Here is a 27,542-nt window from a genome sequence, read left to right as displayed (position 1 = left end):
GATGTAAAATGGGCCATTTTAAGTAACGTTGTGAACATGATTTCTATTTGAAATCAATGGAAGCATTTTGTGTTGAAGATAAAAGGAAGTGCAAGGATGACAGCGTATACATATCTGAAACTACTAAAAATACACAATCCAGCTACAGAGCTTGGTCAAGTCTGTCCAGTGACAGAAATCTGTAAATTTCAGGTCTAGGAGGGGAATGATGATAGAGACAAACTAATCAGGAGAATAAATGAAGAAAACTAGAGAATGGAAAATTAAAAGGCAGCACTAAGACATTTCTGGTCTTGCTGCAGCCTCAATGGAACTGGTAGGAATCCAGCCACACAGAGTCTTTGAAGCAGACTACAGAAACCCTTTGAAATAGCCCTGCAAAAGGAGTGGTATGGTATTGCCTGCATAGATATGGGTTTCATTAAGTTATTTCTGTCTGTAGCTTCTGTGATTGCTGCAGTTCTTTTCAACACTAAGCATTCTTGGCTAGAGAATGTAAAGAGGGCAGAACTTGAAGACTGACAAACTGTTGGTTTGTGGTTTATTTATTTATTTATTTTTTGGAATGACTTCCTGTGAAACTGTGAATAGGCAGTTCAGTCAAAGTGTTACCTCATATAGGATAAAACAGGAATTTTGCCATTGTATTCATTGGTGCCAAAACTGTTCTCTCTTGCTACCTGGCAGCAGTATATAAATCAATGTAATAAAGGCAACACTGCCTGTGAAATATTGCAAGACGGTACCAGCCTTCTGAATTCTGCTGGCTTTCTTGTATTAACAACATTGACACTAGAGATGAAAACAGATGGGGTGAGCCAAAGATCAACAGTCACCTCAAAGGCCAAAGGGTGTCACGTTGTGTGTAAAAAGTAGCTCTATGTATTTCAGATATTCAGTGACTTGCTAATTAGGCATCAGCTAACATTCTCATTCTAAAATTCAATTTCAGTAAATGTTATAGCTATGCTAGCTCAGAAGGCATTAAATAGAAGTGGGTGAGAGAAATTAACTTCAAAAATCACCAATTCAGCCCTACAAAAATAGCATTTCCTCTCTTTCTTCAATTAACATTGTGAAAATGCAATTTCATTCTTTACTTTTTACAGCCTTAAAAGTTGTGTAACAGTGCTACCATAACGAAACCAGGTATTACTTTCAAAGGAAGAATTAGATGCATCTTTCTGCTTTTTGAGGCAGCCAAAACATTTGTAAATATTTACATTTGAACACAACCTAATGAACTTGCTTAGCAATCAGAAAGAGACACCTTCCTTGCTTTTCTATTGCAGGTGCAAACTATAGCAGCAAAGCCTACACATATAATTGAAATGTAGCTGAAAATCTGGGACACCTGTCTCTAAATGTTTTATTATACTTCTAAATCGAACAGTATGATGTGAAAATATTCTGCCTTAGACATTCATCATTTTATGATTGAAAACTGTAACTTAAAGTCTGCTTATGCAAATTTCCCCTGGAAAAAAGGATATGAGGTTTTCCAAAGTACAATTGTATGGTAAGGTCCCAGCAAAAGACAATGCACAGTTAGTAAATCTGTGTCAGTCTGTGTAATGATGGCTGACACAGTACAAAATGGACAGATGTGCATTTAACCTCCTATAAATAGTATATACGAAAACATCTTCCAATACTAATCATATATGTTAATGATGTGACACAGTTATTTATTAAAACTTGAAAATTATGCTTTTTGATGAATAAGAATCTCAGTCAACAGTGTGAGCCTTGGAGTTCAAAAGTTTTGTTGCTTTATGTACAAAAAAATGTTTCCTTAGTTGCACGCTGAACTTGTAAAAGTTGATCTTAAAAGTGAAGATATGTAAAGGGCAAAGGATTATAGTCAGCGTGTTTACTGGAGCTCTAACAGGAGTTTTGTGACATAATCATCTTAAATTTACTTAGTCTGCCCTTATGCAGAATGTTTGTTAATATAAAAACAAAAGCACTTTGTTAGGAAGCAGCAAACACATGGTATGTATTGTGCACGTTTTCATTTCCTGTTACAGTATTCAATATTATTACTACATGACATTTTCCTAAAGGAGGTGAGCTTCCTCCTGTAAGGTGAATGCCCCCTTTTGCAACTAAGCAGCAAAAGTCAATGGCACAACTTCCATACCAAGTTTCTTTCTGATCCACTATGCACTTTTCTATTGACCTAGGCACATATGAAAGATACGGACATAACCAAAAGCTAAAATGAATGAAAATAATTAAAATTTCTTCTCTCTCTCAATAGAAATTCTGGAATTATCTATTTCAGCCATTCCTTTGTAGGGACAGCATATTGAGATAAATAGTGATCATTATAATGATGAATTCATGCTGGCTTAGCATCCCTTCCATGTAATGTGGTATATAACATCATAAGCTATTGTTTTGGAAGGTGCTTTTCACACCAAGTGGATAAAACAATATTCTGGAAGCCCCTATAAGGTTAATGTCAAATGACCAGGAAGACTGTTTTCACATCTGCGCTGTCATTGGCTTCAATAGGATTTGAGCCAGTATGAGGTTAGACCACAGACTCCACTTAGGTGTTTCCAGAACCAGGTCTCTATTTTTGCTGACATATGCTTGCTTCAACAGATATTTGCAGGTGAGGAACAATCTGATAGCTCATATTGAAAAGGAAAATGGTAACAAAAATGAAGATCACATTTAGTCCAGTACATTAAAAAATCACTTTCATATTAGAACTACTATCTTTCCTTCACATTTTAACCAAAAGATATTGTTACATTGCTTAGAGCAGGCTTTTAAATCCCTGAGCTAATAAAGCTCAGTTGCTTCAGCTGCACAGATCTGACATGAAGCATGTACTTTGAAAAGATGCGTCACAGGAGATCAGGTTCCTAACAGTTGACTAAGAGTTCCAGTCCCAAAAGATGTGCCCCTGGTGTGCAGAACACTTAACCCTTCGACCAGTACCAACATGACTATTCACAAATTATTGATGTCCCTAAATCCCTGGCAGATTGCAGACAGTTCTTGTCTCCCTTGAAGTCAAAGCATATGGTCAACTAATGAGACGGATTAAAAAATACATGTACACATCCAAGGCTTTGCCACATGCATGTAAAGGCAAAAAAAATGGAAGAAGGTGATTGAACTGGACTGAACACTGTTAAATCCATGATTAGCCTCTTGTTATGGATCATTTCCATTGATCTATATACAGTTTCACAGCACAGTTTAATTAAAGCTGTCTGGAACAAGCCTCTGCCTTAAATGATCAGGCAGAGCAATGAAAAGGCAAAATACAAGGAACTGGAGACCACCAATCCCCTACACCTCCCCCCACTCCTTACCATCCTTAAGCATCCAGCTGACTGTGTTTCTGGGTTACAACAATAGCAAGGGAAGAAAAATTGTTTTTTAAAAAATATTCTGTATGTACTACTGTTTATGAGGCTTTAGTGTCAATGAAATCAGTTCAGGATTTTTCTCACACTTTTACATAAAAATAATATAGAGTTTAAAATGACGTACTTGAATGTAAGATTTTAAAACCAGTGTAATTGGTTTGCTTGATTTTCCTTGTCCAAACTAAAAATCTAGCCCAGTAAATAAAATTCATTGTTGGAATATAATAGTGAATTGCTTTGCAAAATATGATTTTGTTATATATATATATACATACATTTTATTTATATATATATATATATATATATATATATATATATATATAGTTATTGCAATGGTGAAGACTGCTCTGCCCACAGCAAAAACTGAGGTGACATGTTGTAAATACTTGTGATTCCATTTTGACAACTAAGCTCTTGAACTTAATCTACCAGGAGCCTATCAGTTCCAAGGAAAACTGTCCAAAGATATGTTATTCTGTGCTTGTATAAACAGCTTCCAAAATTACTGAATTTGAAGTCTGTGGGAAACATTCACATTAAGAAAAAGAGAAAAAATATGCAATTGCCATGTAACATAAGAAGCTAGTTCATCAAATTTTGATTTTGAAATAGAGAAGTCTAGACACAGCAAAACAAATCTTCACAACACAAACTGGATATTGAAAGCTATGTAGCAGAGAACACAAATTCTATTAGTTTGCTTTACATAGTTTCAAAGACTGGCTCGGGTAATCACAGGTTTAAATCAGTTTACCAGCCTGACTAAAATTCAGACTGGTCATTTGCGTCATATATTACGGCAACAGACTTCTGTAAGTCTGTTGCAACTTGAAGCATCTGTTTAATTATTATTCAGGAATATTTTCCATGCCAGGTTGTTTAACGTGCATCATCAGCATTGCATTAAGGAGCTTATAGTGTCTCTAGAACTGCTCCTAATCTGGTCTGCCAATACATGTCACTGAACTCCCCTATTTACCAGAGCTTAACAAAACTCAGTACACCCTGATCATCTTTAGAAGTACAGAAATAATCATTATCCTGATGTTATAAATGTGTGAAGACAGACTATCACCCACGCAGAACAAGAAGGACAAAGGAAAATAATACAATAATCAGGACAAATAATTGGGACTGGTTTGCTTCCAAAGCAAGTTTCATTTCCACCCTCCTATGTTTAATTATTGGGACAGGCTGTGAAACTTATTTAATAACATCTGTTTTAAAAAAAATAAAAAGTAGATGTCAATTAGAATATTTAAGAAAAACAAATGCATTCTTTTAGGCATATTTCTAAAGTATACGTATTCCAAAAGTAAATAAATGAAATTACAGAGGCAGTTGCAGGACTGCATTTGGAACTCTGGTCTCCAGATATATGTGTGTGGTCAGATGTTAATACAGTCACTCGGGTTTGCATAGTCTGCATTTGCAAGCAGTTCTTTTATAAAAATGTAACTTAAAGGATTTTTCCCAGTTTTATGGACCCTTCTTGGTATGGGAAGCCTATTGGCTTCTTACTTCAAGTTAGTTTTAGTTGTAAAAATTAAAATGCCTTTTCCATGTAATCACAAAACTGATGAAAATGGATTTGAAACATCAAATACAGCATCCAGCTTGTTCCTAATACCAAAGAGTCCTTATGGATAGCAACCTTGTTTGGTTAGCTGTTGGATAGCAACCCAGACTGATAGGACTCAGTGCCTTTTTGGTCAAAAAATACCATGTGTTGTAGGCAGAAATACTTACATAACAGGGTAGCACTCCACACAGCACACTGCTTTCTAAATGCGACCTCAGACAAAAATCTGCTATGAAGGGAAGACCACCAACTTATATATATATTTTAATAACTGACTGGTAATGCTGTCTGTGCAGTGTATTCCTTAATCCATTGAAATCTATCCCAAACCTGGGAAAAAAAAAAAAGATGAAGCAACCCAGTTCTAAAGTCCTTACACAGGCAATGGCAAAACCAGAATGCAAACTGATGTAAATTTAGATAGGTGCCTGCATCAAGGCCCAAGTAGCACTTCCTGAATCGAGCAGAAGAAGAGGAGGAAAATAAGCTGCTTTCCTCCATGCTTCATCAAGAACTTGTGCTCTCAGAATCTGTGTGGAAAAGTTGCGAGTATTCATGTAACAATTTGGCTGACTAAAGACGGGTAAGTGACTGATTTCCTCTGACCCAAACTAGTCGGCACTGAAGATGCCTATGCTCCACACTACCAGTGCAAAGTGAAGAGGGACAGACAACTCCAAACAACCAACTCTATAGGAACCTAACCACTGCCTGTTCCATCTCAGTCTCACTGAACTCTCTGCTGTTCTTCTGTGCCTAGATGGGAATGTGTGGGAAGGAAGAGGGCTCACTCATCATCACAGAGTGTGTTATTGTTTACAGAAATCTTAATTTCCTAGAGCAGAGTCATTAGGCTGAATAACTATGGAAGTTTTTTTAGACTGCAGCTAATGTATTTTTTTAGCATCTGAAAGAAAATTAGTAGATAAAGAAGTTATCTTTAGTGCTTCTTTGATGATGGACCTGTCAGCCTTGGCAATGCATCTCTTTTATCAATTTGCCACAATTTGTTTTCAAGGCAATCTTTGATTAAGGACCAATTTCAGAAGACTTACTCTGGGTGCTAATTAGTGCTTTCCGGACTCTGAAGGATTTAGCTTACAATCCTTTCTACTTACTAAACCTTGTAATTCAAGTTACACGAAGATGGGAACAAACCAACCCCTTTCTAATCTTCTGAACCCTGTTCAACTCAGTCAGGAACAAACCCCTGTTCTCTGCTTCCCTAAAATGGAATTCTATTTTCTGTCCTTGCCTACATGAATTTAAAAATAATACTTCACAACTATAAGGAGATTTCAAACTAATGAACTTGAAAGACATCCTCAGAGCTTCAATATGGAGTTGGAAGCCTTTGCTTCCAAATTACCTTTTCAGTGTTGCTGAAGTGTTAGGAAAACCAGGTAAATATCTATTTCACTTCCTGTTTCCTCTGCACTGTTCTGGGTGTGGAGTTATTCTTTAAGAGAAGGGCCCTTGCACCCTCCTTCCCACTCTCAGATAATCCTTTCACCTTTCTTCTGATGTCATACTAAGCAGAAGACCAGCCACTAGCTCAACAATGTTTAAAAGGTAGCTGGGGGGTACCAGGTAGCAGACTAAAGCTGAGTTTATAACATGATATTGTTCAAACTAGGAACTATGTAATAAAAGAAATGAAAATGCCATCAAATTACTACACAGAAATAACCAGACAAATAGTCCAGCCCAAACAAACCTGATATAGAATACTTGGCTACACTGGATATTTGAAACCAGACTAGAGAAAATAAGAAACTACATACTAGAGAGAATAAACACATGAAGGGTTACAGAAAATTACCTAAAATGATCCACCTGTGTTTTCTAGCAGACAGCCTGTAAAGAACTGAAGGTGGAGGAGATAAGATGTTTAAACCGAGTACACAAGTACAACCATTGTAAACTATCCTTGGACACAACTTCCCCCAGTCTTCCTTCCAAGTTTCTAATCTTCAGCGTAGTCTGAAGGCTGGCAATAGCTCTTTCTAAAGCTTTATGGTGTGACAAGATGCACCACAAACACCAAGGAGTTAAGCAAATCCAGAAAACTTAATCATCAAGTGCATATTTATGCTGATATTTCTAACAACTGCAGTTTCATCACAACTGCAGCCCTCTAGATAATTACATGCCACTTAACTGTCTCCACATATATAGAAGTAAGTTACCTTCCAAAGTACACTGTACCAATCAAATTAGGTATGTTATCATGCACATCAGTAGCAAGTCAGAGAAAGAAATGACTCTTTTAAAGATAAACAAATGTTGTGAGCTCTTCTGTGCATTAGCTATGGCTATTTCTCAGTAAAAAGAATAAAGATTTAGCTTCCATAATTCTTTCAAGCTGCCGGCTATAGTTTAGAAAACAGCAGAGCATGAAAACCCACTGCTTTGTGTTTTCCAGCATTCTGTTTTTAGCAATGTCCTATATACAGGTTAAGAATCAGCCTATACAAGGTTATAAATGTGGGCTTTTGTTTAAAATGTCATTAACCTTCAGCACTAAATAAAGAAACACTTAAACATGCCTTTCCAGTACCCACAGTGAGGTCTAAATATAATTTCAAAGAGAACAGAGGGCTGAACTTTCCGAGTGCAATCACTGGGGGAAGAACTTATGTTTTTTTTCTAAAACCATGACAGAGTGCAAAGATCACAAGCCTGGCTTTTTTTTTTCTGTGTGCTATCTTTCAACCCTGTAAGAACCCAATCTCTTTAAGGGGAGGATTGTTACTGAACTTGTATGCTAGCTGTATTCAGAATCTCTAGGGAGGACAGGCTACAATGACACCAAGTAGGGATGAGTTATGACTGGAGACAGATTATTACAAACTTATAGAACAGTAAGGACTCATTTTTCAAGTGGCATCTCAGAATGCATTTCACAGTATGTGGAAGCATTTGTTTGCTCAGATAGTAATCTTAATGTGACTATGAGAACAGTTATAAATGCAAGATTCACTAGAGGCTCATGTACACATTTTTTTTCCAATGCAAAATCAGAAAACTGTGCACTTCCTTAAGTTATTTATCTTTTTCAGATTAATTGAAAACCTGGTGTGAAAATGATCAACTGCAACAGCACCTGTGCAGTAATTATGAAACTTGCTTTTTCACCTCCAGGTCACATTACAGCTACTGCCTTTTGCCCCATAGTTCAGAGCATGAGATGGCACAGATTTGCAAGCTGTAGGACAGTTGGTGGCTGTGCCCTCCAGGTGAGGCTGGGAACATGGTGGGGCAGCGTGTGTAGGAAGCTCAGCTATGCCTGCTGGGAATTCAAGAACTTTTAACTCCAGGGCCTGTCAATCTGGCACCTTTCACAAGTGTTAAATTCACTGAAGTATATTTTTTAAGAACCTGTCATGGGACATACTGAAGCAAATATGTCCTTCAGTGGTTACACATGGACTCAGTTATAACAGTGTTTGTTAAGGGGTTTGACATCCCTGAATGATATGCTTGGTACAGCTTCCATATCTGATCACTTATTCAAGTCCACCAGTCTCTAAAACTGGTGGGTTTAAGAAATATCTGACTGCACACAGTACATATAAGATGCCCCACCACAAAGAGATGCTTATGTAATGGCTGGGCATTATATACATCTACTGGTGGAGGAGATACACTCTACAAATAACAAAAAGGGTTTCTAAAAATGTTGTGTTAAACATCTGTAGATAGGGTACAAAGAAGATAATATATAGTTATTTTATGATAAATTATGCCATAATCTTTTAAAATAAAATTGTTGGAATAATCATTTTCAGTTTCTAGGCCAGACTCTCAACTCTTGTAAATTGTATCTATGCTATTTTACACCTGCCAAGGAGTGTGCACAGTAGATCACATAGTTATATATAGATTCACGTTCAGACTAATGAGATTATTTCTAGATGTTTACTGTTGGAGAGAGCTCTGAAACTTTAAATCAATCTGCCGCAATAACATAAACAACTTATTGTAACAAAACTAGATAAAAGTGCACAGAACATGTTAAATACATTATTAGGTCGATGAAGATCATTCTTATTGATCCAGGTCTGGCTTCACAGCACAGTTTAATCAAAGCTGCCTGGAAGAGGTAACAAAGAGTGGTCATGGCATTCACCGTCTTTCATCCCAAGGTCACTGATTTAATCTTAGAGTCTAGAAATAACTGAAAATTCATTACTGTTGCATCTGACAACTTACGTGATATTGACTGGAGCAAGTTAAAAAGAAGGGTAGGCTAAAGCTGAAAAAGAAGGTATTTAGAAGAGGAGCAAAATGTGGCAGCCATTTCAGCCAAGACAATGTGCTGCTGGAGGATGCTGTTGGTCCATCCAGCAGTTTGCAGGTTCCGGATAGTCACCCAGACACCTCCCCTGGATTTGGAAGATTTATATTAATTGAATTTTTATCCCATATTGTAGAGACCCAAGATATCAATACCTTCTTATTCCCTACAGTCAAGAAAGAAAATGAGAGAGATGAAAGTCTTTTGTTCCTCTCCATGGCCTCCAAAGATGACAAATAAATCTCACTGCTAGTGCTTCCTGTGTAATATGAGCTCATAGTTTGTTTACAGATTTGGGAACAGGAGACTGGGAAAGTCATGCAGTTGTGTCAACTGGTAGCAAAATGAAAGAAAAAAGTCTGAAATTTGGCCACATAGCAATGTGAGCTGCAAGTAATTTCTGCTCTAACTCAAAGTTATTAACAACATTATTTATAAAAGCCTTCCTTAAGACTTATGTACCATTTTATCCGGCACTGAATAAACACTAAATAACAGACAAGGTCTACCACAAAGAGTTCAGTACTATCATAAATAAATAAATAAATAAATAAAAACAGAGCTTAAAAAGGAAAGGGTGGCAAGCAGATAGGAATCTGAAGCATGGAAAACTGTGCCAAAATTACACATTATTTGTTAACACAATTTTTGGAAAAATAAACGATTGACCCCGAATTCTGACCTACCACACTATTCTTCCTCTTGATAGCACAGCACAGCCAACACACTTAGTAGCAGCAATAAAACAAAGGCCAAGATCTGAATCATCCTTTTGTGGGGGTTGCTGCTGGATCTCTGAAAGATGAAATTGCACCCCTGTACAGCACTCTACTGCCTGTACATGTTTCAACTGCTCTGGAGTTTGAACACTTCAGAAGCCTCTCTCAATATTTCACCAATAGTGAACACTGGAGTTTAAAGAATATCTGAAAGTTACCTATGGACTTGATGTCAAAGCAGTCTATCATATGTTATAAACTTCAGAATCACAGAATGATCCAGGTTGGAAGGGACCTCAAGGATCATGAAGCTTCAACTCCCCTGCCTGGCAGGGCCACCAAACTTCCATGTTTACTAGATCAGGTTGCCCAGGGCCCCATCTAACCTGGTAGTGAACACCTCCAGGGATGGGGCATCCACAACGTCCCTGGGCAGCCTGTTCCAGGTCCTCACCATGCTCCTAGTAAAGAAAAAAACAAAAACAAACAAACAAAAAAAAAAAACTTGACTGTTTTATGAATGCTTGATAAATACTATAATTATACAAAATGCATTGCCTCTTTATAGCCACATGGGTGATGGTTAAAGTACCTAGCATAGTCTCTCAGTGAATGGAAAATCTGTCCAGGTCTGGCCCATGGCTAAAGTATTCCTTGTTCCAGCAGGTGGGCCAGCACCCATAGCTGAGCAGCCTATCAGAAAGTGTTGAACAGCTCTTCTGTCTGCACACTGGCTCCTCCAAAAGCAATTTTAGGTTCTAGAGCTGTAAGCCATATCTCTACCAAAAACAATATCAGCTCAGACAGCCAATTATATTGGAAATTCTTAGAAGGAAAATAGATGCAATGTTTTAACCACTCATAAGAAACATGAAGTGTGAGTGATGGAAAGGTGACCTTTATCTTTCCCATGGAAAGGAGGCCAACCCACAAGGCACAGGGAAACACGCTCTTGTTTTATCCTTGTGTCTGCTTCTGTTTTAATAATGTGACCTGCTGTAGATGATCTGGTTTTAACAATGTTGCTACTGCCAGAGGGAAATAAATTGTTCAAGAAGAGATGTTAGATTTAAAGTAAAGCGATGATGCCCACATAGCCCTCCCTTTGGTCAACAGTGATACTTCATGCCACGGGCCTTAACTTGTCAGGGGACATCTTGCCATCTGCACTACAGAACGCGGCAGAGAGAAAGACAGACTATAGAAAGCCATCAAAATCTGTTCACAGGGGGCAGATATTCTCCCAGAATATCTTCACTGTAATGGTCTTACTGGTATCTTCTACATTACATTAGGTAAATGAATTATGCAATTATCAGAAAGATTGAATAGAATCAGGCACATCTTTTTTTCCTATTGTAGCATGCGTTTGTGGGTAGATAAGAAAGACAATGGAACATACTTGGCCTTGCTTAAATTTTGCCAGATCACCTTGTGGGGCAAAGCAAACTTGCCTACAAGCTGCCACAAGAAGTCCTAGGGTCATTCAAGTCATAAAGATCATGGTAAGACAAGGTGAAACATGAAGATGCTAAAGACTTGTTAACATGATGATGAATAATAATCTGTCAGATTTCATTTTGGACTTACCAAGAGCAATGAGGAAAAACTAACTGGGTCTTATCATATGCAGTCAGAAGTCTAACCAATTGAGGCAAATGTAGCATTTGAAACGTAATCAGATCCAAATTTCTAATGAAAAATAACATGAAGTATTTAAGCTGTAACCTACTTGCTCAAAACATAAAACTTGGTTATTTATTCCTCCAGAATCCTAGCTTTTTCTCAAGGGAAATTTGGAAGTTTTAAGCTCATTGATCCTCAGCTTTGCCGCTCTTCTCTCCTCTGACCTTTTAGGTATTTTCTGACTACTGCTGCATTTCTGTTCTGACTGGTTTGTAAATTATAAATCCTATTTTACTTTTCTTTTCTTCTCTTCCCATCATAATCATTTTTCTGGCTCCATATCAATATAACTTTTTCTGCTTTATACAGTGGTTTACAACTTGAATAATTTAATACAACAGCTGCTATATTTTTACTGCAAGTTATTAAACTTGTACCATAGGTCTCTTCCATGCAATCTATTAAACAAAACAAAACAAACAAAATAATAATAAAAAAAGAAAAGACAGAAAAGAAAGGGAACTGATGATTGCTATAACTGTAATTCAGTCTTGAAATTCTGAATGTGTCATAAAATGCTCCTGATTCACTTGCATACAGTAGATCTTGTCAGAATTTCTCAGATCAACTACCTCTTCATACTTAGTTCTCCTCACCTGTTAATTCAGTCTTGATATATGAAAAACAATGATTTCACATTTCAGACAATGCAGTGTTTGTCCAGGGTACAGAATAAAGTATCCAGGGAGAGGAATGCTGTTGCCAGCTCTCCCCCTGAGTAGCTGAAAGTCCTAAGGAAAGTTCTTCTGGCCTCAATGATGCACATAGAGCTACTCTTTACTGATTTTTGCTATGGCTGTCAGTGGTGTAAAGAAAGGCAGTCATCTCCTTAGGCCTTAGGTGGGACTTTTTTGTCTGTGTTTTGAGTTTAAGGTTCCCAAAGTCAATCCCAAAATTTTATACTTTCATTTTTTAGACTAGTAATAGCACTTACCTTCAATTGTATTATGCTTTGTGATCACCTTAGAAATCACAGAATCACAGAATTGTAAGGGTTGGAAAATATCCCTATGGGATCATCTAGTCTGACTCCCTTCTAAAGCAGGTTTCTTAGAGCAGGTCAGACAGGGAAGTGTTCAGGTGAGTTCTGAATATCTCCAGAGAATGAGTCTCCACAACCTCTCTAAACAGTTTATTCCACTGCTCTGTTACCCTCAAAGTAAATAAGTTTCTCCTCATGTTTATACAGAACTTGCTGTGTTTCATTTTGTGCCCTTTGACCCTTGCCGTTTTTCTGGGATCACAGAAAAAAGCCTGGTCTCATTCCCTCGACACCCTCCCTTCAGATACTGAAAAGCACTGATAGACCTACTCTCTGTCTTCTCCAGTCTTAACAGTCCCAGGTCTCTCAGCCTTGTCTCATGAAGGAGATGCTCCAGTCCCCTAATCATCTTTGTGGTCCTCTTAAATTCTCTCCATAAGCTACCTTTCTTGAACTAGGAATCCCAGAACTGGACACAGTATTCCAGATGTGGCCTCACGAGATGAAGAAGGGGAGAACAACCTCCCTTGACCTGCTTTTAATGCACCCCAGGATACCATTAAGCCTTCTTGGCCACAAGGGCACACTGCTGGCTCACGGCCAACCTGTTGTCCACCAGGACACCCAGGTTCTTCTCTGCAGAGCTTCTCTCCAGCAGGTCAGACACTAACCTTTTGTAATACATCTGCTTATTCTTCCCCAGGCGTAGGACTCTGCACTTCATGGAATCATAGAGTGACCTGGATTAGAACGGGCCTCAAGGATCATCAAGTTCCAAACCAGCTGTCTCAGGTGGACTAATTTAAGTTTACTTCTGACAACATAAATTTGTCAGAAGTAGATCATACTGACTTGAAAATTATACATGTATTCCTATTTCCAGAATAATTATTCATATTTTTGAAACTTGGGATAAAAACTTCAAGATATAGTATAGATTCTTCACAATCCAGTGCAGTAAACAAATTCTGCACAAAATGGATTATTGGTGGATGCCTTATTTCTTTTACCTTACAGAAGTGAAATATTTCAATTTCTAGGGCTAGGCTTAATAATCTCCTGAACATGTTTCTAACGATTTGGCAAAAATAAAATAGGTAATTCCTGTAATTCACTTAACTGCATGACCTTAATACTGATAATACAAAGGCTTTTTACTTTGCCTGAATGATTAAGATTCTGCAGTAGAAATCAGCTTGAGACTTCTAAGAGATCAATATAACAAGCTGAGAAATAAACTTTACTATTTGTCCAAAAGCTTGATAGAAGAGCAGACATATCAAACTTAGTTTCCTAATTGTGTTGCTATGATTTCATCTCTACTTACAAGGATAGCTCACTTAATAGAGTGAAATGAAAGATCACAGGGGTCTTCTTTTTTTTTCAAGACTCCAATCATGCAATGCCAAAATGATTAATGGTAACAAAGACAATGTTGGACACCTAGATTAAGCAACAAGGTGTTTTTTGTTGTTGTTTGTTTGTTTGTTTTAAAATAAAATATACAGTAAAAACAAATCAAAAAATGACTTGGAAGACAATTTATGTTTATGTACTTGAGAAACCCCAAGAATATTATCTAGAGGCCAGCAACTCTATTTTGACATCTATCTTTTTCCTTCTCATTCCATATCTTAGATATTATATTTACCTTTGTAATTTTATAGTTACACAGATAATTAGATGAAGGCATATGTATATATAATGTATATCAAGAAATATGTTAATTACCTCCACTCCAGAGGTACTTCATGCTTGACCATTTGAACAACATTTAGTAACTGATCACAAATTTCTATTTATTGTCCCTTTACCAATCAGAATCCTACTTCTAACAGAATGATACAATTTGTGGATTTGCTTCTCTAAAGCTTTACTCTCAAAGTTCCAGGGTTCAGTACAAGGGTTGGATGTATTAGTAAGAAACTCAGCAATTCCAGTCAGAAAAGTCAAGACCATGAAACATCTGAAGAATAAGCTTGTTCCCATATGGAAATGTCTAAATGTCATCCGTCACTATTGTCGCTTTTCCATATATCAGATACTGAAACCAATACGCTGTACTGGTTCAGTAAATTTGTCTCTTAACAAGTTAATAAAACCGTGATCTCCACATAGTCTTTCCATCAAAATTTCATAGCAAAAAATGAGAATATTAAATGCACTAAGATAGGGAAGATCTGCTCCATTTGCTCTGTAATGATAATCTTTTACAAAAGAGGATTTTTATTATTAATTCTTCGCCTTCTAGGGATATTATAATTTCCTGGAATGTAAAAATGCCTTAAGCACAGCAATTTGCTGAGCTAGACTGAATTTCAGGATGTTTCAAATGAGCTGACAAACAATGGCATAATTAGCAATTATTAGATCAAGACTGTACAGAATAGATAGACAAGCAAACTGGCCAATTGACAAGCAAGTTGTGGATATTTTTTTTAAAACTGCAAGTCGGTGATATGCTTTGATGTGCATCATAACTTTTCTTTTAAAGAATTAAATACCATGCTGCTTATTCTTTCTTTAGAAATGCAGATTATTCTATCAACTAAATCCTTGGGGTCATAATCATTGAACACATCCTTCTGTGTATGAATAATGAGGAATTTACAGGCTGAATATAACTCATGCACTAAAAGTGATTAGACTGATATTTTATTTTTTTTTTCAATTAAATAGTTACAAATCAATTGCATAAGCATGCTAAAATGAAGACTTAGTGTATTTCCTAAGCACTCAGTTTCACAGCTCCTATATGAAATGTATTATTTTATCTTAGCAAACAAAGAATGCAATCAGATACACTACAGGAAAAGTGAAGTACAAGAATAATGTATTTTATACTATCACTATATTTTCACCTGGATATCACTATACATCTTTCACTATATATCACCTAGATATTTGTTATTTATATATAATTTTGTCAAGCTGTCAGATAGTGGCTGGGAAGTGTGGCAGCTAGATGACAGAGACAAGGCTAAGGGGCTGTTTGAGATGCAGAATAAAGTTACTAGCTGAGATTTTCCTCTGAAAGAGTCAAAAACGGAACAGTCAATAGGCTGTTATCTATAGAGACAGGTTCAGATTTCAACAGTGTCCTGCCAGAATGGATAGCCATTGAAATGAATGCCTTAATTATTATTTTAATTTTGACTTGATCACATTCAGGAGGAATACTTCACAAGAATATGTACTGATTCACGGATATTAGTCATGAGTCTTAGGATTCTTAAAATAAGAAAGTTCAAATTAGAAAAAAAGGAGGGAGCTATTTGCATGTAATTTAACAGTTTAAAAGCTAGGCATCTAAGGCAAAACAGCTCTCTGTTCCAAAAGATTATTAATCCCACTGCAAAATACATCATAGGATAAAGGGTCCTTGGAGGTGTCTGTCTCCCAGCACAAAGAACCTAGATCATTAGGTTAAACAAAACAGTCAACTTCTAGGCAGTTAGAAAAAATTAATCTTACCCTAGGTGTTCAGGCAACTGTGAATTGCATCACTCTCAGTTATAATAGCATCACTGAATTTAAATGGATGTCTGGTTAATTGAGTTATTACTGCAGACAACTTCATTGCATAGTCCCTCACATTAAATCATCGGCTAATCCCTCCTATTCAAAATTATTCCTGAATGGCTTTCCAGTCTTAACACACCAGCTTCAAGTGGAAATATAATCAATGTTCATGCAGAACAATGTAACACTTCTAATATCAGAATGATTTAGGCACACTTTATTCAGACATATAGTACTACGTATTTGTCTAGTAAACTTAGGCACGCTTTATGTAGAGAAATAATGCTATCTGTTTGTCTGGTAAGCTTTTCCTTGTCAGAAAAATTTAATTTTAAAAATAAGCAGAATATAGAAGTTTGCTATTCAGTATTTCTAGCCTAAAAGAAATCTTAAAGCACATAGATCAGCTGCTTAAAAGCAGCTATAATTAGAAAAGAAACTATGTAAACTGGAAGCTTCTTACTCAGATCTTCTACTTTGCAGTCTGCTTTGCAACTCCAAGAGCATTTCAAAACCTTTACACAAAGTGATTGTCTTTGCATTTATTGTTCCTGTAGGGCTAAATTTAGACTTCAGACAAAGCTTAATTTTAAGTGTTAAAAACAAGGAAGCCTTTCTTAGACATCCTAATTAAAATAAAGGAAGCTATTTAAATCTGCCCAACTGCACACCAGTGGCTGTCTTAGTGGCAACACTCTGGGCAACATGTAAGATGAGGAAGTCAAATGGATGAATCATATACTCAGCTGCACATCAAGCACACCACATTCATACAATTAAAAAGCTATATGCACATGCTTATACTCCTGAAAAAATCAAATTTAGATTAGACTAATACAATAAATAACAGTCAATACAAGAAATGCAAAAAAAAACCTAAACCACCCAAAACCAAAACAAAACCACAACTCAAACTGAACAAACAAGGAAACAAAGCAAACACACACAAAAACCCAAAACCACCACCAACAAAACCCAAAAACTAAACCAACCAACCAACCAAACAACAAAAACAAAAAAATAATATAAAAAAATCAAAAGAACCTTCAAACCCAAATAGCTTGGAACAGAATTAAAGGAAATAATTCTGACTCCACTCTACATCTGGAAAGTCTAGAAAATATTCAGGCACTACACATACTCCTCAATATTGTCATCTTTACCTACAGTTACATAATGATATTAACTGAACATATCCCCCTACTTTAACAAACTGAATCAATGCCAGCTAGTTGGCAGTCTTTGTTTTTATTTCTGATTTCACTGAAGACTGATTATCCATCAATTAATAACAGGTCTTTCAATCCTGACAGTTTTCTGTCACCTTTGAATCAATCAAATGTCTTCTAGATTAAGTCAGCCAGGCAGAACAGCGCTAAGCTATGTTGTCTCAAAGTAACTCAAAGAAACGAATCACTACTTTTAAATGAAATTCATGATAACTTTGCAGGGTCCAATACTCGCACCTTATTGGTCATGAGCATCATGAAAATAAATTATTGGTTGCATATATACACATAAAATGATGTGTGCATCTGGGCAAGAAAACATGCCTCAATACTGAAGATTATGTGATGACTAAATAATAGGAAACTATCATATGATGGGAATTAAATGGTTTTATGAAGAACTATTTAGAGATTGAGTAGCTCTTCAATTTTTCTTGGAGTACTAGTCAAACTTGTATGCTATCTTCACCTAATGCCAATGAATCAGTGCCAAAGCCTTACACAACTGTTAGCTTTAGTCTATCATATTAAGAAAAAAAGAACAACAGAGAAAATACTCTGTGATAGGAGAAAGACTAAGTCTGGCATATGTTTATACTATACTACATCTGATATGTCTGTACTTGAAAAGATAATCAGAGTATGACTTTAATATTAGTTCTGATAATAAGAAAAAGCGTATGCAACTAACTCTTGATAATACTCCATTGGTTATGTTCGTGCTATTATGAATTCTATTCTTAATTCTGTTATAGAATTATGAATTCTACAGACTATATAATTGCAAAATTAGTCTTAAATATACCATGTTTAAAAAGTCTGGCCTAGAGCTATGGCATTTTTCATTTTTAGTCTTTGATCTTTATCACAATCACAGAAACCATTTTAACTGGCAAGACTTAATTCTTTCATGCTAAGGGTAGAATATATTCTTTTCTTTATATCTGTTCACTAACTTACATGGAACTGAATTTCCAGTTATTGAGGTCAGTATCTACCACTTCAAAGGTTGTTTTACACATATTTTGTAAGCCAAGATTTTTTGTTGCTCAACAGTATGTCAGCTCAGTGGAATGAAATACATTCTATAGCAAACACATTGTTAGAAAATAAACCAGAAGATTGAAACTAATTGTCAAAATAAAATGAAATATATGTCCTTCCTGGTCTATGGCACCACAAATAAAAAAGCAATAGTAATTTCACCTTTGCAGGATGAGAAGATGTGTTTCCTTTTTGTATCAGTTACTTTTAAGTTTACTGCTCTACTTCTAGTATTACTGAGGCATATTTTTAGCAGTGATATGACAGAAAGTGATTTGGTGCAGATATAATTCATTAATGCTTTTAATTTCTTCACCTTTAAAACAGAAAGCAAGATCTAAGAATATTAACACTACTTAAAATTTGAAACTACATATTAGATTTTACTATTCTTAATTTATCTTTTCAATTGCCAGCCACTATATCAAGTACTGGATTAGATAGTCCAGGGCTCCATCCACCCTGGTGTTAAACATCTCCAGTAAAAAACTTCCCTGACAACTAATCTAAACTTCCCCTTCTTTAGTTTAAATACATTGCACCTTTTCCTATCACCATATACCCACGTAAAAAATTGATTTCTCATGTTTATAACCACCCTTTCAATACTGGAAGACCACAATGAGGTCTTCCTGCAGCCTTCTTTTTTTCCAGGCTGTACATGCCCAGTTCCTTCAGTCTATCTTGGACACTACTGTGTATGTTTAATTTATATCTATTTACATCATCTTCCTTTTATGCCTTTTTGCACTTAGGAATCTGCACTCCTGTGCAGGAGAGTAGGCTGGAGAAAATATTTGGCAAGAATTCAGAAGACAAAAGTTCAATTTCTGTTAACAGCTTGCTAAGAAACCTGAATTAGTCACTACCTTTGTCTCTTGTCTCTAGGTTCCTTTTCTGCAAAACACAGGTGGATGCTGCCTAAACTCTTTTCTCAGGTACCCTGTGATCAAAAGATAAGACTGTGCTACAGCTTGATATATCCTTTTATTTTACTGAAAATGCTCTCTATCAAATTCCATGATAGACCAATGTAATATCTCTGAAGGCACAAAAAGAAAAACATAATGAGAATATATAGGAAAGAAAAATCAGCTGATAATAGTTTCATGGTAATAGTGGCAGCTATTAAAATGATTTCATCTGAAATAACAACTAAAAAAACAGTTGAGGAACAGAAGCAGAAGTTCAAAATACAATTCATATGCTTAATAAGAAAAAGTCAGAACAGTGGAATTTCTACTTCCAGGTAATTCATTGGCCACAGTAGATTTCATAATACTTTGGAAATGTCACTAATGCTGCATTTAATGAAATGTCAACAAGCTCTGCACGGGCAGAACACTGAGCAAGATTACAGCCTTTCTGCAATCACTAACAGTTTGAACTTACTCCAGGAGTTATAATTTTTTTGGTCCACAGCCTACAGAATGTCTGTAAACTATCTGGCCTTTCATTTCAGCTTCAGTCTTGCAATACAATTTGTGTGAAATGCTCCCTATGGCTACAAGTTTGACTCACTTCAGCAGTAGGTCATGATTATGCTTTTAGGGACAACAAAAGCTGTTTGTAAATTTTAGATAAATTCTATTTCTTTACTACTCATTATTTGACTTTTTATGAAATTTACCCAATATAAAATCTGTGATCCATAAAGAAGGCAAGCAACAGCAATCACAGTCAAACAGCTTTAGTCAACCTAGTGAACTAGTCAACTCCAGTTCACAGCTACCCGATGATGCACAGAGGCTGATCAAGAAAGTTGACTCAAACACCAGATTAAGACACCCCTAGGAGCTTTAAGATCGTGAAACAGATTAATGAAGCTGACGCAATTAGTTCCAAACATGCAGAAATATTTAGCCTGTAGGAGGAGATAAAGATTCATATCTGGTCAAAGAACATTTTTTGAATGAGCTAATATGGAACTGTCACTTTGCAACCAGAACACTACTAGTCAAATAAGAAACTATGGTTGCAGGAACACCAGTAGCTGTTTTGCAACACATTCTGTAATGATTACAGTGTACCTGCACGTCTGTTTGTTTGTTTGTTTTTTAGTTTAAATAAAAGTGATCAGTATGGGGGAATTCCTGTTCCATGAGGATTTCAATAAGAGTTCTAGAGTTGTAAAAAGTTGTAAAGTTGTGAAGTTTTTATAGAGTTCTAATTGATCATAAGGTACTTGCTCCAAATTACCAGGCCTGCAGTTTGCCTTGTGATTATCTGAAAATTATGCAGTTTTTTTCATTCTGATATAACTCAGACTTTGCAAGAAAAATTATGCATCTCTTGTGAGAGTCCTCTGAGATTAATGGACTTCAGAATAATGGAGAAGCAGTTTGTCAAATACAAGATCTAAGAGTGTAGCCAACATTTGTTTTCTGTTACTAATTATCCAAATAGGATATTAGAAAATGAACTTGCAGAATCCTGAACAGAGACTGGCAGTGCTAGTGTCTATTTTAAGAAGAGAAAGACACTTCAAAAGCTAGACACTGCAAAGAAGCCAAGATGAGTTCACTGAGCTGCAATGAGATGTGTTTTTGCTTGAAAACTGAATGACATAAAACATGTTCAAGACAGACTTCATAACACTGGAAACTTAAATTGATCTCCCAAAGACAGTGAGTTTGAATCCCAGTTTAGGAGAAAATATTTGAAATTTCTTAAAAATTCAGAATGAAAGTGTCAACAGCCTGCTTACACAAATAATGAACACATGAAAAACATGAACAAATGTTATAGGTGAATGTTCAAATACTGAACACATGAAAAAACACAGTTTTCTGTGTTAACAGTTCAGCAAGGAAAAAGAAAAGCCTACTACTAAACTCTATATTACCTTTAAACCGTAGTTAAATTAGTATGGGCTGAAACGTAAAGACTGAATGTTATGTCGCTCTACTGATATGATTTTGTGTTTCTATGGTCTCTTTTATGTTGTCAGATTATTATTGGAGCTATGTGAACAACGCAGAAAAAAAATTTCAAGAGAAATCGGCAAAAGAAACCATAAGTAATATTAGAAAGAACAGGGACAATGGCAAAAGACATGACACTGAATTTCCAGAGAGAGAGCACTCTGATATACGACTTTCATTTTTAAATTTACATTGCCTGTTTTAATCCAATGAATGTTGGGAGTGAGAGAAAACAACTGTCACCTAAGTGTTTTCTTAAACATTTAAACATTAAAATCTCACAGGACCTGAATGACATCCTCCTCTATGTAGTCATGTAATCATGACAGAAGCTCTGATGCAAGCAAATCCAAAAGCAAGCAGAAGAATTAAACTGAAAGGGGCCAGAATCATCCTTCATTCCTTCCTAGCAACAGTCAGCAGCCACAATGACAGAAAAAATGGACAAAAATTAGAGGTGACCAAGATGGTATGATCAGGCTCCCATTTAATTATCAGCCTGCCCCAACAGCCCTTTCCACCCATCCCTCCCTCAACACCTTCTCTCAATTTTCTTCAGTCTTGACTTTGACCATGTACTTTTAGGAAACAACTGTTTCTTTTATTAAGAAATACAGTTTTTCCTTTCCAAATGATATAGAAATTTTATATGAGTGGGGGAAGGAAAAAACCTTTGTGGTTTAAAATGTTTAAATACTTTCTGTATTCTAAGATAATATTAAGATCAATTGATCGAAAATTTTCTCAGCAGAGATGGGAGACAGAAAATTCATGTTCACCTGAATTGTTCACAACACGTTTTTAAAACAGAAGCTTTGTCTTTATAATGCCGCTTGCCATATACTCGTATACATCACTCGTGTCTCCTTTGTCTGGATCTAGAAAGTTTAGACCCCTGCCTCTTGGTTCTTACATCTTGTTTTGTTGCAATTGGTACCTGCCTCAAGTTTCATTCTTCCACTGCAGAAATTCTTGCCAAATAATGTTAATAATGTAATTACCATTTCATTTTGCCTAAAAGACAAAACATCAGTTTCAAATGACGTTTGGTGTTCAGATTGATTCAATTTTAAGTTCTTTCTGAAACTTGGGCTTGTTTTACATGCCTTGGCATGTGTTATATGAGAACAGGGATCACCCTTCAGAAGAACTAGAGGCTGAAATCTGTCAGTACCATCACTCTGTTTCAAAAGGGCCAAGGTCTTGCTCTAGTTCCATAGCTCCTCCTGGCCAGTGCTCTTCCACTAATGCCAGGACAGGTTTTATTTGTGTGTCAGAAAAAACACACAAGTTTTCCTAAGTTTTACTTTCCTATGGGAAGTATATGCAAGTCTTACCACATAACAGAAGATGTCTGCCTTTTTGTCTTTAATGGCATAGTAGGAGGAACTGACTGGATATATTTTAATTAAGATAACTAATTGAGGGTTCCAAGCCAACTCAGTGCTAAAAATATACCATTTTTTTAATACCAATTATTCTTTAATATGACATCAGTGTACCCTGAAACTGGTAAAGTCTCCTTAATATAATTACTGACTTTGAATAGGGTTGTGCTGAAAACTTCTGGAGTGCTTTTCAGCCTGTCTGTAGTATATTCATTGAAAAGTGAAACATAACACGGGGAAAATTGTAAAAGAGCATTGTATGCAATCTGCTTAGAATTACTCCCACCTAACACCAAACACCAGAATGTTCCTTCCAATTAATGCCCGTCAAAGACATTTTTAAAGCAATATCATATGGTAAACTTTATGTAGAGCAAGTATTACAGCATTAATCTCTGTAGCCAGGAACTATTATACAACATGTTTCCTATCAAATGGAAATCTTAAAGCGCTTAAAAATTTTGCAGAACTCCTACACATTTTCAAACAAGTTAAGCCAAAAATGACAAGCAATGCCTTTAATGAAAGCATTGTTAAACAGCTGAGGTTTGTGCATCTGAATATTTAAAGGTATTAGATGAAAAGTTCAAGTGGTTTGCATACAATGACAGTTAAAGACAATAACCAACAAAACAAGAGATTTGAATTTAGATGAAAAGCAAACTTTAAAAAGGCCAAATCTAAAGATAGAGATACTGAGTATTTACGTTACTGTTGTAATCTGAGTGACCAAAATACCTGATTAAATCACAGCAGTTAAGCTGTGCTACATGTTATGAAAGAAAGTAATTCCAATCATATTCTATGCAGTTAATGCAAAGAAAAAATAGAGTAATCAGCTAAATTAGAACGTATTTATCTTTATGTACATAATTGTAGAAAAAGCCTTAGGCTCCTTCAATTAGCCATGCTCACTATAGAAGTCTGGAAATGACAAGATCCCTTGACAATTCTAAAATGATGTAGTTATACCCAATAGAAGAGCAATCTCAAAACAGATTTGATCTCATAGCCCTTTCTGAAACAAGACACACATTTCAATGAACAACTCTTCAGTGCTCTACTTACCTGGTCTTATTAGAATGCTTCCTGTAAAAGCACCTGACTTTGGAAGTTGCTTAGCATCTGTAACTTCAGCCAAGAACTCCAAGAAAAATAGAGCTGTAAAATTTCACCATTTTATATGAAGATAGCAAGTCTCATAATGCTTCCGTGCCACAAACAAAATGCTGTTCATACATCAGTGTACGGATGTGATATTCTTAAGAGGAAAACAAGTGAGATGCTGTTTCAACACAATAGCTTGTATACTGAATCATCATATACTGGATAGAATAATACACCAGGAAAATAAATCTTATATATATATAGTAGTTCTTTTTTTCCTGATTTTTAACTTATTCAGTGCCCTGGGGATAAGTTCACATTCATTCTCTGTAAGGGAAAATACTTTTAAAAAGGTGGTTTTTTTGTTTGTTTCTTTGTTTGTTTGTTTTTTTGTTTTGTTTTGGTTTTAATTCCTTTGCTTTTACTTTTTAAACAAAGGTATATAATTATGACCAAGTGCCAGTTAAGGAAATATGATGTAAAATAAATATTTCAATCAGATCCATTAATAAAACTTTCAGAAAAAATTGCAAAAGCAATATTACTGCAATTATTTTTAGATCCTTAGATACAAATATCTTTCTTTTTCTCCAGCCTAAGAAAACAACATTTTTTTAGGAGTTCAGTGAGATGTAATACTATAGTCCCATCACTTGTGGGCCACAACCATAAAGAGACTCTATTCACAGTTATACTACATATTAACTCTTTCGAACAGTTTCTGTGAAGCAGAAGACTACACAGTACAGGATAGAAAAGATTATCTTCTTCTTACATATTATTTTTATTATATATATATGCATGAAATATGCATGAAATCATGTACCAGTCTAATTTTCATTAGCAGCTGCCAATATCTTATGAAGCTTATGAATTTAGATGTCTATATAATATCACAAATATTAGCAAGAGCAACAAATCTGCTCCTCATTGAGTCAGTAGCTTGCAAAAATATTCTTAATCAAAATTCTCTAGTAATACAGCATACAACTTTATAACACACAATTCCATCATTGCCCTTAGAGACAGTGTAGAAAAATTACACTATGCAATAGCTGTCTAGTTAACTCAAACTTATACTGTTTTAGTTTTTGTGTTTTCCTGCATACTTTGAATTTACACTATTGATATGAAAATGTTGAAGGGATAGGAGAGCAAAAATTAAAAATACTTTTAAATAAAGAAAAAGCCTCCAAAACCACCTGATAAAGATGAAGTTGTTTAACCTTAATAACTTATTAGTAACTCATAGAGCTCAAAACAATGCGAAAACATAAGCTTCTGGTCTCCAAAAATGAAAATAATCTGACTTTAAAGACAAGTATAGATGTTTCTGTGAAGAAATCTGATAATTAAGTATCTCACTATTATGTTTTTATTGCTACTTAATGATAAAAACTAATAAAGTGTTTTGTATTTTTCAGAAACATAATTCATCTATGGAAGGAATGAACTCACAGAATACATTTGTATGCACTGCTTATCTTTAAGTTTACCTAAATAAACATACTGATTCTCCTTAGTGTAATATTCTCTTTATCAAAAAGGTATTATTATCTACTAATCTGTTTAAATGAGAGAAAAAAATAGAAAAAGAGATCAAAGAAAAAGAAAACAAGGAGAGATATGTTACTGATTCCTTTGCTGAAGAACTCAAAAACATGTCAACATAATGTGGAATGATGATAGAGAACACAGAATAACCCATAAATGTATCTTAGATTTCAGTAGCAGAAATTCAGAAAGAAACGTGAGGTAGTAGACAGCTTTAAAACAACTAGCTCTGTATCAGTGTGCTTATTCCAACACTGAGTGAATCAACTAAAGAACTTATTTTAATTTAAAGTTTTAGCCAAGGTTTTCATATACATCTATGTAATACATATCCTTCAAATGCCACATACTTTGAGTAAGAAGAAGCTCTAACTTTGGTATCTGCCCTTGGCACCAAGTGATTAGAAAATGAATTTATTTTTCTGAAAGAAAAATGGCCACTGCTCTGAAATAGGTACATAATATACTTTAAACTGCATCTGGGTATAATATGCTTTCCTATGAAAATTCATTCAAGAAGCAGTATTATTTTTTTAAAAAATCTGCAAGTCTTTGATAAAAAACAAAAAATTATTTCCCCATAATCTCATATGAGATGTTCACAGTGAAGTGTAGTAGGTACAGTAACAACATAGCCTTGAAAACAAGTGCAAAAACTTAGAGCCTTTTAGCAGTAATTTAATATATTAGGTCCTTCAGTTGGATATTTTGGATGGCAAAAGCAAGATTACAAAGACACCTCTGTAGCCCAAGACCAAATTTAGCCGCTTTTACCCTTTTAAAATGTCATTTCAAACACACTCATGAATCACATCAGCGTTTCCTAATTGCTTATATATATTGTAGTCTGATTCATTCCCCCAAGGACTAATTTAACTTTTTTATTTTCTTTTCTTTCTCTACTTTTTGAGTAGCAACATAGTTTTGCTGCTTGAAGAATTACACCTGAAAAAAATTTCGTTAACATGAAACAGAAAGAATTTAAAGTGAATTTTTTCATCTTCTTTCAGTTTGGCAACTTCTCAGAGTTTTCTTTTAGCCTACATTAATAAAATTTGGTAGAAAACCAGACTCAGTTTTTAGTCTACTTCAGACAGCATCATGATATTTTAAAAATATTTGTGCTTGGCCAAATTATCTGTTAGCCACAACAACTACTTCATTAAGCAATGACTGCAAAGATGGTCAGATACAAATCAATTTTATTTCTAACCACAAACTGAAACCTATCATAAATGCTATTTAGAAATCCTAGTTAGCACAAAATGTAGAAAAAGATTGCCTTCAGTTCTGTGGAATGCATTAACTATGTAACATACTAGAATGATTCCAAAGAATAGGAAAAAACACAGGTAATGAAAGAAATAGTTGATTGTGAACAGATTGCTTTGATATAGCAACATTTGTATGGCTGAGTGTAGAGAAGAACTTGATAGTGGCTTATGAATATCTGTAGGATGTAAACAGGAAGAAAAATGAGTATCTGTGTTTCACAGGTGACAAATAAACTAAAATAGGAACTAGCAAGTATGATTGCAACTATGGACACTGGGATGAAAGAAAAGTAAGAATAAGATTAAAGAAATTTTTTTTAAAATGACCAAATAGCTGAATGTTGAAATGGTGTCCTCTTATGGACTCTCAGATATTTTAAGGGAAAGGGAAAAGGTCATCATTCAGGCCTGAAAAGTAGACTATAATTTAACCCACTGAAACTATGCTGTAGGGATCACTTGTAGATTGGCAACTGGATAGTCTGATAGGGTATTTAAATTTTTGAACTTTGTTGTGCTGAACCTACAAGATAGATCTTGGAAGTTACCAGAATGCGGTTTTGATCACGTTATTACTCTCAAATCCTTCTATTAATTTCAATACTGAAATTCACTCACCGAGTTACACTGGTTTATCTTATGGTAAGGTTCCCTGCCTACTGAAAAAGGGGTATACGGAGAACTGTAACATCTGTACTGAACTGCTCCACTCATAAGCAGTCTTACTTACGTTATTGTCTCAAAAAAGGCAAAAGGCAGCATCACATCTGTGATTAGGTCTATGTGTGATGAGAGATGCAATACTGAAAATGTTTGCATATTCTCCACCCTTATTCTTG

The 27,542-nt window shown here is 35.4% G+C and overlaps 1 protein-coding gene across 20 annotated transcripts in view; it reads right to left on the bottom strand.

Annotated features, from left to right (window-relative positions):
- Positions 1 to 27,542, bottom strand: part of DPH6 (diphthamine biosynthesis 6) — a 177,759-nt gene that overhangs the window by 738 nt on the left and 149,479 nt on the right. The window contains exon 15 of one of the 20 annotated variants that reach the window (XR_014947187.1): positions 5,142 to 5,304. The exons of 18 other annotated variants lie outside the window; for them this stretch is intronic. The gene's annotated coding sequence lies outside the window, so the exon portion shown is untranslated. Of the gene's footprint in view, positions 1 to 5,141; positions 5,305 to 10,379; positions 10,455 to 27,542 lie in introns of all 20 variants that reach the window. One more of the 20 variants, XR_014947186.1, reaches the window with a different exon arrangement.

Source organism: Coturnix japonica, chromosome 5 (genome assembly GCF_054131305.1).
Source record: "Coturnix japonica strain WE chromosome 5, WE-NBRP24, whole genome shotgun sequence".
NCBI lineage: Eukaryota > Metazoa > Chordata > Aves > Galliformes > Phasianidae > Coturnix > Coturnix japonica.
This window is presented reverse-complemented; position numbering and strand designations above follow the sequence as displayed.